We start from the raw sequence: 15,000 nt of genomic DNA, 5'->3' as shown, positions 1-15,000 counted from the left end.
TATGTGATCTGGTATATACTCATGCTGTGCGAACGTGTATAGATGCTGTGTAAATTGGGAAAGATGAACCTGTAACAAACGTAAATAATATTAATTACATATCTTTATGTATATAGCAATATGTATATATATATATATATATATATATATATATATATATATAGATAGATAGATAGATAGATAGATAGATAGATAGATAGATAGATAGATAGATAGATAGATAGATAGATAGATAGATAGATAGATATAGATATAGATATGTAGATATATACGTATACATAAACATATATATACATATATATACACACACATATATATATATACATGCATACATACATATGCATTTTATGTATGTTTCTACACATATATGCATACATTTACAAAGCCGCACACATATACATATAGAGATAAGCATAAGTAAGTATATAGATAGGTAGTTAGATAGATAGATAGATAGATAGTTAGATAGACAGACAGACAGACAGACAGACAGACAGACAGACAGATAGATAGATAGATTAGATAGATAGATAGATAGATAGATAGATAGATAGATAGATAGATAGATAGATAGATAGATATGCATATCTATCTATCTATCTATCTATTTATCTATCTATCTATCTATCTATCTATCTATCTATCTATCTATCTAGAGAGAGATAGAGAGAGAGAGAGAGAGAGAGAGAGAGAGACAGGCATACATAGAAATATATGTAAATTCGACATTTTTTAGTGCAGATGCCTATGTATACGTTGTTATGTTTGTATGTAGTACGAGTAGGGAAAATATGCGAATTGTCTTGAATGTTTGAATTGTGTCTGTTTATAAACGTATATTGTTATCTGAGTGACTTAGTATTATTGCATGTATATAAAAATAATACATATGGGTCTGCATTACTTACGTATATATTATTGTAGTCACATACACACACGTATGATTATGTGATAGATTTATTACTGATTCTATCAGCTTGTCCACTTTGAAAAGTTGATGCAATTAGATTGAGAAGATGCTGTCTCTATCTTTCGTCATAACGTTTACAATAAACATAATGAAAAACGTGTTAATCCGGAAACGATTTATTGGTAATGACTGCCATTATTCAATGCTGTGTAATGGATAGCAACATTGATCCACTAATGACATAACTTAATGATAAAACAATATGGTAAGCATTAATGAAATAATAACCTATGGAATATAATATGCTGAAATTTTATTTATTCGCGTTTCCTATATTTTCCACTCTGAATCGAAATCTCGTTGCTCTGTACCTATTTGTGGAGTCTGAGTGATATTTTTATGACATATGCTAGTAATTCATATTAATATTATTCGATAAAGTGATATATATGTGGCTGCTAGATCTCCACGAAACAACAGTTGTGTCCTCTTTCCCATACCCACCAAAACGTCTTTAAAATATCTGGATCACTGACTTTTCTTCTCTTAATTATTCTATCTCTCAAAGACCTGATTCTATGCTCGTGGCTAGAATGTGTTTTATCGTAAGTCGCAGTCACACAATTGACGCTTTATCAGTGGTTAAACAAACGTAGAATAAAAATCAGGTAATAATTTTTTCTAAACTTCAGTCTTCCGGATACTTAAACATTTCCAAGATCTCTAAAAATTATTTTCGCAACTTTAGAAATATCTTTAATTCTTTATGCACACAATACCAATTTCTATGCTTCATATATCACCTTTCAATTCACAGTAACAGAATATATGGAGAGATTATTATGTGATTTCCCTTGAGACAATGTGAACTGTTGATTGAATTAATTCATTGAATCATTAACGTTTTTGTTTTTCAATCATTTGGGATATTGCATCAACAATAAACTCAAACTTCTGCTATTATATGAGACTAGAGAAATAATAATACTCCCAAGGTCCATTGACATTTCAGCTCAATATTGCAATACTTTCCCACTTCTTAAAAGCTACCACACATCCTCATTACGATTTCAAACACTTTTCTAGGTATTCGTGCTATAAAATCTGTAGAATCTACTTTGTTATGACAGATAACACCCACGTAGAGTAACAGCAGGAAGAAAGATATGTTATTTGACACAAAATACGTAAATTTCAATAAGATGTCAAGGCGTTGAGCTAGCAGAATTTTTATCACGCCTGACAAAATGCTCAGCGCATTTCTTCTAGTGTTACATTCTGAGTTCAAATGCCACTGGAGTTCGGCTTTCGATAAAATAAATAGCAGCTGATGACTATGGTTAATATAATCTACTAGCTTCCTTCCTCGGAAAAAGGTCTTGTGCCTATATCAGAAATAATATTTGAATGCTGTTTTGTAATTATTATCGTGGTTGTTGTCTTCCTGAAATTTACCCTTATTCTCATCGACATTAAAAAGACCGTAAGTTCAATTATATGTGACACAAAGTATTTCAACGCATAAACTAATCAGCCACCCGTATTTGTCATAGTTATTCTACTATATCTATTTTTAAAATTTATATTCATAACGCATTCCTCTGGCACTTAGTACAGTTTCTGACGGTTGTTCTGACTAGTTAATTACTGGTATGATACATTTCCAATGTAGCAAGGAGTATAGGTGTCTGTGTAATGCGCCAATAAGTATTAATTTGCATACTTCAGTCGATCGTGTTTTCGTTTTATTTGCAGTTATAACATTGAAGATATCCTTCACAGAACACTTACACACATACGCACTTACACTAATACATACACTAATACGCACAGGCACACATGCACGCACATACACACACATGCATGTATGTATACACGTCTGTGTAACCCTGATGAAATCTTGAAAAAAATAAAGAGAATACTTCGTAGGATTTATAATGTTAGTGAACATAAAGGAAGGAATACAAATCAGCTCCAAGAAATACTGTATATAGAAGTCAGATGTAGAATTCCAGAAAGAAGATTGCGCAGGACATGAAAAGCACATGGATGATAAAATATATCAAACATGAAAACTGCCAAACGCAGGAAATGGATGCGTTCTGTGAAAAGTGGATTAATCCTGATAAAACGAGAGGAATTATTCAGACTGGGATGCTCACGCTGCATCCTACCTTCTTCAGTTGCTCCTGGCACTCTATCAGGTTTCCTGCTCTTTTCCCTTTACCAAGCACGACCTCCAACCAACCAACCGCAATATCCTTTGGAGTCACTACCTTACGATGCAGATATATCAATCCACAATAAATTTAACATAGCTAGATGCAATTAATGCAGTATGGTCTCAGTTGACTCAAAAGATTTTTAATTAGAGATAAGCTACGTAAATGCTAAGTAACTTTATTCAAAATTACAGACAATAGACATTTTGTATATATTTAGCATTCCGTTTATTGTGGCATTGTCTTTCTTAAGCTAATGCGTTGTTCCGTTATTATCAAAAGTGTAAAATCTGTTGATAATATAAGAATTCTGCTTCACAATACATTTGCAGGGAATAATTATTTCTGTTATTATTTCTTGGATTTTACTCTACATAAATCAGGATTATGAATATGCTGCTTAGGTGAGCACAGGATGATATTTTGTGGGGATATAGCCCCCCCCCCCGCTACATGATTCAATATGCTAAGAAAATCCAACCTGTTTTCTTGCTTCTATTAATATTGTTAATGAGGCTTTGTACTTTTCTTTTTTATTTGGCGGTATTGCATTTCCAAATACCAGATTTAATTAAGATTACAGTTTATTCTAATTAAAATCTTCCTCAAAAAATATTGTAATTATAAAATTTAATAGAGAAAATTTGATGCAGGCTTGGCTTCGTTAATAAGTGAATAGAACATGACTCGAGAATTATGCTTTCGTTTTTTGAGATTCTGACTAAATTACCAGCGTGGATCAGAAACATACAAAGATTTGAAATTTGCTAATTAAGGTGTGCTCGTTGCATAAGAGAAGGAAATGGTATCGTGTCACTGGGTGCTTTAGAGGTTTAAGGCAATAGATATCTAAAGCATTGATTCCTAAATTTGGCAGAAAATCCTAGGTATATATGTAATGCTAGAGGTGATAGTGATACATATATTGTAGGTAATCCCAATGGTGTTAGAACGTGAAGAGATCCAGTGATTGAACCGATAAGGTAGGTGAATATTGGTGTATAAGTATGTATGTATATGTATGTATGTATGTATGTATGCATGTATGTATGCATGTATGTATGTATGCATGTATGTATGTATGTATGTATGTATGTATGTATGTATGTATGTATGTATGTAAGTAAGTGTGTATGTATGGATGTATGTGTATGTATGTATGTATGTACCTAAGTGTGTATGTATTCTCCTATGTATGTATGTATGTATGTATGTATGTATGTATGTATGTATGTAAGTAAGTGTGTATGTATGGATGTATGTGTATGTATGTATGTATGTATGTATGTATGTATGTATGTATGTATGTATGTTCGTTTGTTCATTCTCTTCTGTCTTAATTATTTAAATCCTTCCTCTGAGGAAGGAGCTGGTTTCTAACAAAGATACAAAACTCCATCTTTGGAATGTTGATAACGAAAACAATGTCACATTTTAAACTTTAGAAAAGTCTTGCAGAGTTTTACCGTTCCGCTTAGAGATTGTATTTATAATGTGTGAATGAGGTGGTTGATTTCTTTTTCTGAAAATCCAAGATTATAAGTAAACGCCTGTCTGGATTGAAAGTTATGCATTTACTTACAAAGTCAAATGTTCCAAATAGTATTGGGTGTAAATGTAAATGTGTAATCCGGATATAAAATCTGGAAGTTTTGAAGCCCAGTATTTTACTAATCACTACATATATCCAGTAAAAGAGTCTTCAGGGGCTTTTTTTATAGCATCAAAGAAGATCTTTAGTTCAAATGTAGAGTCCAAGTGAAATGAGAGGAGTACCTGCGTCTTCTTACCTTCCTGGTGCTGTTTTGGTCGATGGTATTTTTGTTAGTTTCAGCCATAACTGTGTTAGCGAAATTCCACGTGGCATAAAGCATATTTTTAAAATCCAGTCTGAACAATATTATGTTGATAGGCAAAAGGTCCTTCCCTAATTTATAATGGGAAAAATAAACCAGTTACTGATTTAGGTTGGAAGAGTCGACATAAATGCAGGAACGTTCAAAAATATTTTTTAAACGTCGATCAACGCCACGGATGCACGTCTGATGCCTATATATTAAGTGCTACTCAACATCACTAATTTTTTATATATTTCAGATGACCCTCAGTGCACTCTAAGTGTTACCTAGATACCTGATTAATTTCACGAACATATCCCCTTCTTTTCAAAGTATGGATTAATCCAAATTAAGATTTATCTAACCAGTAAACTTCGCAAGCTTGATACCATTATTTCACTCCCGAAATTTTAAAATTGTACCGAAATCGAGGATTTCCTTCAAAGTTTTTTTCTAATATTATTGAGCACTGTATTTCAGTTTACGTCTCAGGAAATATTTAATCCTTCATAATGACAATTAACCGTATAAGATTAGCAGTAATTAATCGTACGCCATAATATATCTTCCCTGCACCCCTTATTATTCTTACAACAATGTAACGATTTATATCGTTGCACATTTATTAATAAAATCTAATTTCCTTCAAAGTAATAAACTGGATGTTTTAATATTGCAATACACACGCCCAATCCTAATTTTACAATTAACATAGAAAACCTACACACCCATTTCCGTTATAAATTTACTATCATCTCCCTATTATTGGATTAAAATCAATTATCCGGTTGATTAAAATTGTCACAAATTCGAACCCTATGCTGCTTTTCATTAAAGAATCAAAGTACTCAATATCGCCCCTTCGGTATCTTATTACTGCATCCTTTGTAGATTAACCAAATATCTGATTTAGTAATTTCGTATGTACTTCACATTAATTCTTTAAACTCCTTTATTCCATTACATATTTCTCCAGGCAAAATACACTTCCTTCTTCTTAACTTCGGCCATGCTGGAGCCACCTCAGACTTAATGCCATGGTGGAGCCACTCCATACTTAATGAGTTTACTTAGCCAAATTGCTGAAGTTCTTAATTATAAGTTTGTTATTAGTACTATTGTTCTCTTTTTTCTGCATTACTATATTACGAGGACATAAACAAACAAATACTGATTGTCAAGAGGTGTAAGATCAACCACAAACACAAAGACACGCTTACACATACATGACAGGATTCCATACAGTTTCTGTTCTCCAAACCCCATCACAGTAGTGGTCGGTTCGACGCAAAAGCAGCAGAGACGCAATGAACGGCACACTGGAACTAAACTGGGTGAATGTAACTTGCAAGTGTATTTCTAAACCACACTGTTATGCCTGGTCCTTGAAATATTTAAAATCTCAACATTTTTGATTTTACAGAAAGCTAAAGATATTTTCATCTCACAAAAGACGATATTACCAGATCGCCCATGTTTATTATAAAACTAAACACAGTTTCTCTTTCAACGTTTTGGTCTAAATTTTCTTGACAGATTTTATAACGGCTACAACCCACTACACACACAGACGCACAAACACACACAAACACACACATACACCATTTCTCTGTTATTTTCCGTCCTTGTTTTCGTGTACATCTGCTGCTTCCTTCCAAGGAATCTAGTGCTCTTAGCTTAGATTTTCCTTGCGGCTGGCCAGATTGGAGCACTCTCGAGTATAACCAGCCGAAATTGCAAAGATAATCTGGAACTCGACTGAGGATAGAAAACTCCAAATCAGCCGCCTTGTTTACTTTGTATCGTCTGTCTCGTTGTTTTGTTGTCCCTTTTATGTATCACCTAACTGTCTGGATGTTTTTCGTTCTTGTCCCATTTTTGTATTATATATATATATATATAATGTAAGGCGCAGGAGTGGCTGTGAGGTAAGTAGCTTGCTAACAAAACACATGGTTCCGGGTTCAGTCCCACTGCGTGCCATCTTGGGCAAGTGTCTTCTGCTATAGCCCCGGGCCGACCAATGCCTTGTGAGGGGATTTGGTAGGCAGAAACTGAAAGAAGCCTGTCGTATATATGTATATATATATATATGTGTGTGTTTCTGTGTTTGTCCCCATAGCATTGCTTGACAACCGATGCTGGTGTGTTTACGTCACCGTCACCTAGCGGTTCGGCAAAAGAGACCGATAGAATAAGTACTGGGCTTACAAAGAATAAGTCCCGGGGTCGAAATTCTCGACTAAAGGCGGTGCTCCAGCATGGCCGCAGTCAAATGACTGAAACAAGTAAAAGAGAGTAATGTTGTTTGATCTACAGACAATTTTCTTTATTCTGAATAGTTTGTGCTAACCGTTTCAACAGAATATTCTTCTGCTAATCCATGGAATGAACCTAAAACCTTTAACGTTTAAATGCTCTCTGCTCACAACTAATCCGTTGAGTCTGATCAAGCTGTTGCCGTCTCTAGAATTAAAGGTACCGTATGTCTCTGATTTGAATTCCGTTTCTTAAAACAAGAGATTCTGTTGCCAAGGTAATTTCACATGCAGCACTAAATAAATCAATCAAATGTGTCTATGTGATGAAAAATCGTATGTGGAATATATTTCCATATCTTTATATATAAAAGTGAGGTTGTGTGTTGTCTGTCTCCTACGATTTAGATTCCTAACTACTCCCACATTTTGCGGTGCAGTTTAACCAAAACCGGGTATCTTATAGTCTTGATTCATATCGAGCCCTTCAGGGTATTAGCGCGCGTCTACGATGAGTCTACGATTTTAAAAAAATTACCATCATTTTTTTCCATTTTAATGCATTCTTTCGCTATTGTATAAGGGAAGTAACTCTCTAAAAATGTCTACGATGAGTCAACGATTTAAAAAAAAATTACCATCATTTTTTTTCCATTTTTAATGCATTTTTTTGCTATTTTTTGGCTATGACTCTCTAAAAATGCTTATATAGTTATTTCCCTTACAAGAGCCAGATTCGCTGCGTGGCCGTTTGGCTTTATCTAAAACGGAAAATTTCGAATTTAGAAAACTATGAGCAATCTGAAGAATGACGAACGTTTATTGATCATATTTGTCTGCTGAAATGACCTGATCAAGCCAGGTAAGCACGCCTCAGTATAGCTGGTGCTTTGTAATAAAGGTCGTAAGATAAGATTTCTTAAAGCGATGTTCGATGTAGAAACTTTTTATTAGAATATGTGAGAAGAAGACATTACAATAACAAATTTATTCTGTTCTTGTTTTTTTTTCAATTTTTTTGTTGTATTGCCGCCTCAACATTCAAAGCTCTGATAAGGATTGGTGTTTATATATTCTGTTTTCATATATTCTGTTTTATATATTCTGTTTTTTATATTCTGTTTTATATATTCTGTTTTATATATTATGTTTTTTATATTCTGTTTTATATATTCTGATTTATATATTATGTTTATATATTCTGTTTATATATTCTGTTTATATATTCTGTTCAATATATTCTGTTTTATATTCTGTTTTATATTGTTTTTATATATACTGTTTTATATATTTTTATATATTTTGTTTTTTATACTCTGTTTTATATTCTGTTTTATCATTTTATATATTCTCTTTTTATATATTCTGTTTTATATTCTGTTTTTATATTCTGTTTTTTTTTATATTCTGTTTTATACATTCTGTTTATATATCCTGTTTTATATATTCTGTTTTATATATTCTGTTTTATATATTCTGTTTTATATATTCTGTTTTATATATTCTGTTTTATATATTCTGTTTTATACATTCTGTTTATATATCCTGTTTTATATATTCTGCTTGATATAGTTTTATATATTCTGTTTTTATGTTCTGTTTATATTCTGTTTTTATCATTTTATATATTTTGTTTTCATATATTCTGTTTTTGTTTTGTTTTGTTTTTCAATTTTTTAGTTTTTATTGCCGTCTCCACATTCAAAGCTCTATTGGTGTTTATATATATTTTCGTAGAAGGTATAAAGGTGCCACTTAGTCATTCCATTAAACGATTTTGATGATGTTCCACTTTCTCGCAATAGTGATCGTATTCTGTTAAATGATACATAAACTTCCTGAAAATACACAAATAGGAAATGTTTTATTCATGTCTTATTTTTATTGCAGTCGTTATTTAATTGTTTGCTTTTGTTGCTTCTTCATTGCCGCCGCTTAAATATTTGTTATTTTTCTTCTCTAAGATTTTGCAGCTCGGGGATATTGGTCGTGAGCTGACTTTTAAACTTTGTAATATATTCAGCAAAGATAGGATAGGATATAATCATGCCAAGGTACGTTTTGAAAATTTTGATTGTACGAGCTGATTACTGAATGCTTATAGAAAGCGTGAACTTTTATGACTATAGAAAAGAAACCCCTGAAAAGAACTGGAATCACAACAAAGATTATATGATTTGGTTGTTGTTTTCGTTGCTACACTGTACAATGTGTCCTTACGTCCTTTCTGTTGGCATCGCTATATTTAAAAGATTTAACATAGGCCGTGTGAGGGCTCTCTTGTTGACCTTGATCGAGAAGTATTGTGTGATTTGACTAAGTCCGTTGCGTTAGATTAACTGATATGAATAATTTTAGGAGTTTATGATAATATAAGCTCTATAAAATACGACATTTGGGAATTATTACATTCTACTAATTATTTAATTGGCTACATCATATGTCAGATTTATATAATCAATATACATGCATTTACTTTAAACGTAAGCTATCGACGGCAACCCGAAAATTCACAGAGGAATAATTATATAAGTGTTTCGAAGAATTCATATAATTAAGTAATTATGTATAATTCCAGTCCAATTTTTCTCCCGGTTATTAAGCATTGAATTTGTCAACCTATTTTGACCTCTTCAGAATTGAAAAGTTTTCTATGGCTGCAAATTAAACGATCTGCGTCAAGCATTACGCCAATCATCTGCCCACCATTGTTTATGGACTCTAATTACATTGGCAGAAACTCAAATAACTCTATGAAATAGCTACCTTACTTATTCGTGTCCTTATCTCTAAACACTACATGTTTCCACTTGAAACTTCACAGCATTATTGTCTTTATTATGATCATATATTCATTAGATTGAAACGCGTAGCCAAGGTGGAATATTTCTTTTACACTTATTGCGTTTAATCCCAACTTATTATACAATGATTCCTATTTCGCTATTTCAAATGAAAAAAAAAATCCACCGGTTGTTTGCCATTCCAGTGCGTTTGCACGTGTTTCGTTTATGTTTTGCTAGTTAATAAGAGTTTATAAATTCGTAAATACATTTTATTCAAATCATTTCCACGGCTAAGAAGAAATTCGTTTCATCTATATACCAGTGCTGTTTTTTTATAACTTTACTCAATTTTTTTCTGTACTTTGGATGCTTTGGATGTCACGCTGAATCTCCCTCAGAACTACGTTAAGGGTACACATGTCTGTGGAGTGCTCAGCCACTCGCACGTTAATTTCACGAGCAAGCTGTTCCATTGACCGTATCAGCTGGGACCCTCATCGTCGTAACCGACGGAGTGCTTCTTTAGACACACATTACCCCATTCCCTAGATCTCTCCTTTCTGTACATCTAGATCTGCTCTTCATTCTCTCTCCCAGCTATCTATACGATGCGACTCTTGATTTTATATCTATATATAAAGACTTCATCTAAATTTAAACTTTGTGTTATTTTATTCTCTCTCACAGGCATTTCTTATAGGACAATTCATACCTGTCTATCCAACATGTCATCTTTATAATTTCTGTTAGCAAAGGAATCATGCCTAATGGTGAATGAATCATACCAATTGTTTTCCAATCTACTATTCATATTTATATGTATATGTGTGTATATCTGTTTGCTTGTGTGTGCGAGTGGTGGATGTTTGTTTTATATATAAATATATACGTAAATACATACGTCCTACGACTCTACACTCTTAACTGAAGATGATATATGTGCGAATGGTCTTGAAGGTCTGCGCACCAAATTTTGGCATTGAAAGCTATACCATTCTCGCGAGAACCACGTATCACTTTAGCTTGGGAATCAAGGGCCCACAGCTATTACCCCCATGTCAAAATATCTGACGAGAGATCGCCATGGAGAGATCGGGTGGACACTTTCAAGAAACAGCTTCGCCTCCTCCTCCCGTCCGAGATAAGCCTACATAGCAAGAAAATCAGAATAAGAGCAGTGCTATCTAAATCATTCCATTCACCATTGAAAAGGTGATGTATGTATACACACACACACGCACGCACACACACACACACATATATATATATATATATATATATATATATATATATATATATATATATATATATATATATGTGTGTGTGTGTGTGTATATATACATATAGGTGCAGGAGTGGCTGTGTGGTAGGTAGCTTGTTTACCAACCACATGGTTCCGGGTTCAGTCCCACTGCGTGGCACCATGGGCAAGTGTCTTCTACTCTAGCCGCGGACCGACCAAAGCCTTGTGAGTGGATTTGGTAGACGGAAACTGAAAGAAGCCCGTCGTATATATGTGTATATATATATATATGTGTGTGTGTGTTTGTGTCTGTGTTTGTCCTCCTAGCATTGCTTGACAACCGATGCTGGTGTGTTTATGTCCCCGTTACTTAGCGGTTCGGCAAAATAGACCGATAGAATAAGAACTGGGCTTACAAAAGAATAAGTCCCGGGGTCGATTTGCTCGATTAAAGGCGGTGCTCCAGCATGGCCGCAGTCAAATGTCTGAAACAAGTAAAAGAATAAAAATAAAGAATGTGAGTATATATGTGTATATATATATATGTGTATGCATGTATGTGTGTATGTATGTATATACGTCAGCACATATTAAATATATATATACCGCAAACTTACCTGTAATTTTTTATGCAAATAATGTCTATTTACTTTGATACTCATTTATCATTATGTCGGCAAATATGTTTGGAAAATGTAAATAATATAGATATTGATTAATATCCTTATATTTCTTTCCTCATACAATATTTATTTCTACTTAGATGTTTAATAGTGCGTATATTAAATATAATATCATTAACTGGCGTTATTTCCCACGAAAATGGCGTTTCTGAATTATTTAAAGCATAAAAATAAATCTATTTCCTAACATCATTATATTTACAACGTTAAATATTTATCATTTAAGTACTCCATACATTGTGAAATGTGTACTTTGTGCATATATTACCAATCTTTAGAGCTACCCCACCAACCTCTTACTCAGCACATCTCCATGCCGATCAACGCTTTTCGTTCCTCAGTGTTTTACACAGATAATTCTATTTCACAGCACTGCTACAAACTCTTCAATTTGTAACAATTTCTATCAGTGCACATACATGTATATGTGTGTGTATTTGTGTGTGATTGAGTGTGTGTGTGTGTGTGTGTGTGTGTGTGTGTGTGTGTGTGTGTGTGTGTGTGTGTGTTGTGTGTGTGTTTGTGTCTGTGTACAAAGGCGTGCTTAAAAATCTAGCTTTCAAGATGTCACGAAACGCCTGCTTGAAGCGCCAACCTTCCGAGTACTTTTACAGGGCTTAGTTATAACTGAATGATTTTTGCAATAAGTGTGTTGATATGAGAGGTGAAAATGTTGAATAAAATCATAAGTAACTGATCGTCCTGTATTTTCTATTACCCAAAGCGAGGAACGTTTCAGCACCCCCTCGTACACACACACACACACACACACACACCATTCAAGACCATTCGCACATATATCATCTTCAGTTCAGAGTGTAGAGTCGTAGGACGTATGTATTTACGTATATATTTATATATAAAACAAACATCCACCATATATATATATATATATATATATATATATATATATATAATACTATATTATTCTATATTATATTATATTATATTATATTATATTATATTATACTGTATAAAGACGAGCATCCATTTCTTTTTATCCAATGCTCAGAACACCCTTTTCAAAATTTTTATATCACTGTCATTTCAAATATTAGCACTACCGCAACCACGTAAGTGACCAACTCGACAAATTTGACACCAAATAATAAATGCTTCAGTAATGTTAAGTCTTGCTGTGTTCTGGAACGGCTACTATGTTTCTTTCACGACGTAATATTTTTAGTTCCAGCAGACGATCTAGCAGACGATCATAGTCACTTTCCAGCAGACGATCGCAGTCACTTTTCAGTTGAATACACGTTCGAAATTGTCAGCTTACCTGCCTGACCAGCATATCCCCGAAACTACTATTGTCATTTACTGCTAACACTATTAATATACGATAGACTAATATCCTTGAAAAAGCTATATCAATAAAGCTTCCTATGTCGATCTTTCTCTACACATTTCAGCCGTGAGGTCTTTAATTGAAAGTTCGCATGATGGTCCCGAGCACAACAAAGCACCACCTTCTTCAAATTTTGTTCTACGTTTTTTGTGAGATACCTCTTCATGTCCAAGTATGTAGCGTTTGTGTTTAGTTTTTCAGCATACATAAGATTTCAGTTTCGATGATCAATTGGAGGCCGTCTACTTTGCCATGGGTAAAGAAACAGATATATGGGTAAAGAAACAGATATATAATTTCGGAGTTTTAAATGCCGAATAGTTTCTATATAGGGTAATGATGTAACGATGCAATGATTATACGAATAATGACATCTAACATCATCTCCCTTTCATCATAGTTGTATTTCTTATTTGAACAGCAACATTTATAAAACGACTTTTGAGAATCTTCGTTATATATATGAGAACATATCGTTCTCTTTGACATTCGGTTAAGAGTAGAGGTGTTATAACCTCTATAGCTAATCAAGCACCCCAAGGCCTCTTCACTTCTTGTTTTGCTAAATGCTTTTAGCAATCTCTTGCATAGTTCGAATGCAACATTTAACGATAACTTCTGTAAAACATTTACTTCAAATCAAATTGAAGACCAAATTTTAAAGACGGAAACAAAATATCCAAAGTGCGTTTACAATATATTTATGCTGCATTATGGAGCAGAATATTCTAATCTGTAATTGAAATAAAAAGTTCATGTTATGTAAATATATTTCAATTCATATACGCAAATGATATTCGGCATGTTTGCATATATGTTTAAGGACGCATGTTCATGAAATGCTGTGATTGTTTTATGTGTGCATTATATCCATAAAATACTGTTCACATGAAGGTTTGATCAATGAAGGTTGCGCTGTAGTGTTATTTGCTTGGGCCCCATTGCCGTATTCACTTCCAGCCGTGTGACATAATTTGTTTTTGTCAACTTTGGAGTTAATACGATATCTGCATGTTATTTTTAATAAAGTTTAGATTAATAGAGTTTTCATTCGATTCTTTATACTTGAATTTATATATTTGCCTTAGAAAACACGACTTGAAACTGAAAACAGTTTGTGTTGTATATTCATATAAACTTTGCAATATCTAAATAGATAATCGTTTATCCCTCCATTAGTCATGCGTTACACCATTTTGAAAACAAATATTCATTTTGTGGATAGACTCTATCTCTGTGTGTGTTCAGTGGAAGACGATTCGGAGCTTCATAGCCTCAAATCCCTTCATAAACTGGATGAATAAAGTTGTCGTATGAGTGAAAAAAAATATTTTAACCGTAACAAAGGTTTAAAATCTATTTTCTGGCTCCAAAGATATCGAAGTTTGCATGGCTCTAAAGCTATCTCCATGTTCCTGAATAAAATGAATAAATGAATTTATTGTTCAATATACCTTGATTTCCAACTGCGATTCGATATTACATTAGTTCTTTCTGTATTTCTCGACTTCTTTCTAAAAAAAGCTAGTTTTAATTAATCTTAATTTCCTATGCTTTACGAGCCATTAGCTCATTAAACCAGAGATTATCCCAGTTCTTATGGTTTATAAGCAGCCGGGTTTGCTGTGGTATTACCTGAACGGGGAGCCACTTCATCGCAGAATTAACCCCTACCCCTTAATAATACTAGTTTTAATTAGATATTTCGC

This window comes from Octopus sinensis, linkage group LG11, assembly GCF_006345805.1.
Source record: "Octopus sinensis linkage group LG11, ASM634580v1, whole genome shotgun sequence".
Classification (NCBI taxonomy): domain Eukaryota; kingdom Metazoa; phylum Mollusca; class Cephalopoda; order Octopoda; family Octopodidae; genus Octopus; species Octopus sinensis.
The sequence above is the reverse complement of the archived record's forward strand: the minus strand, read 5'-3'. Positions refer to the sequence as shown.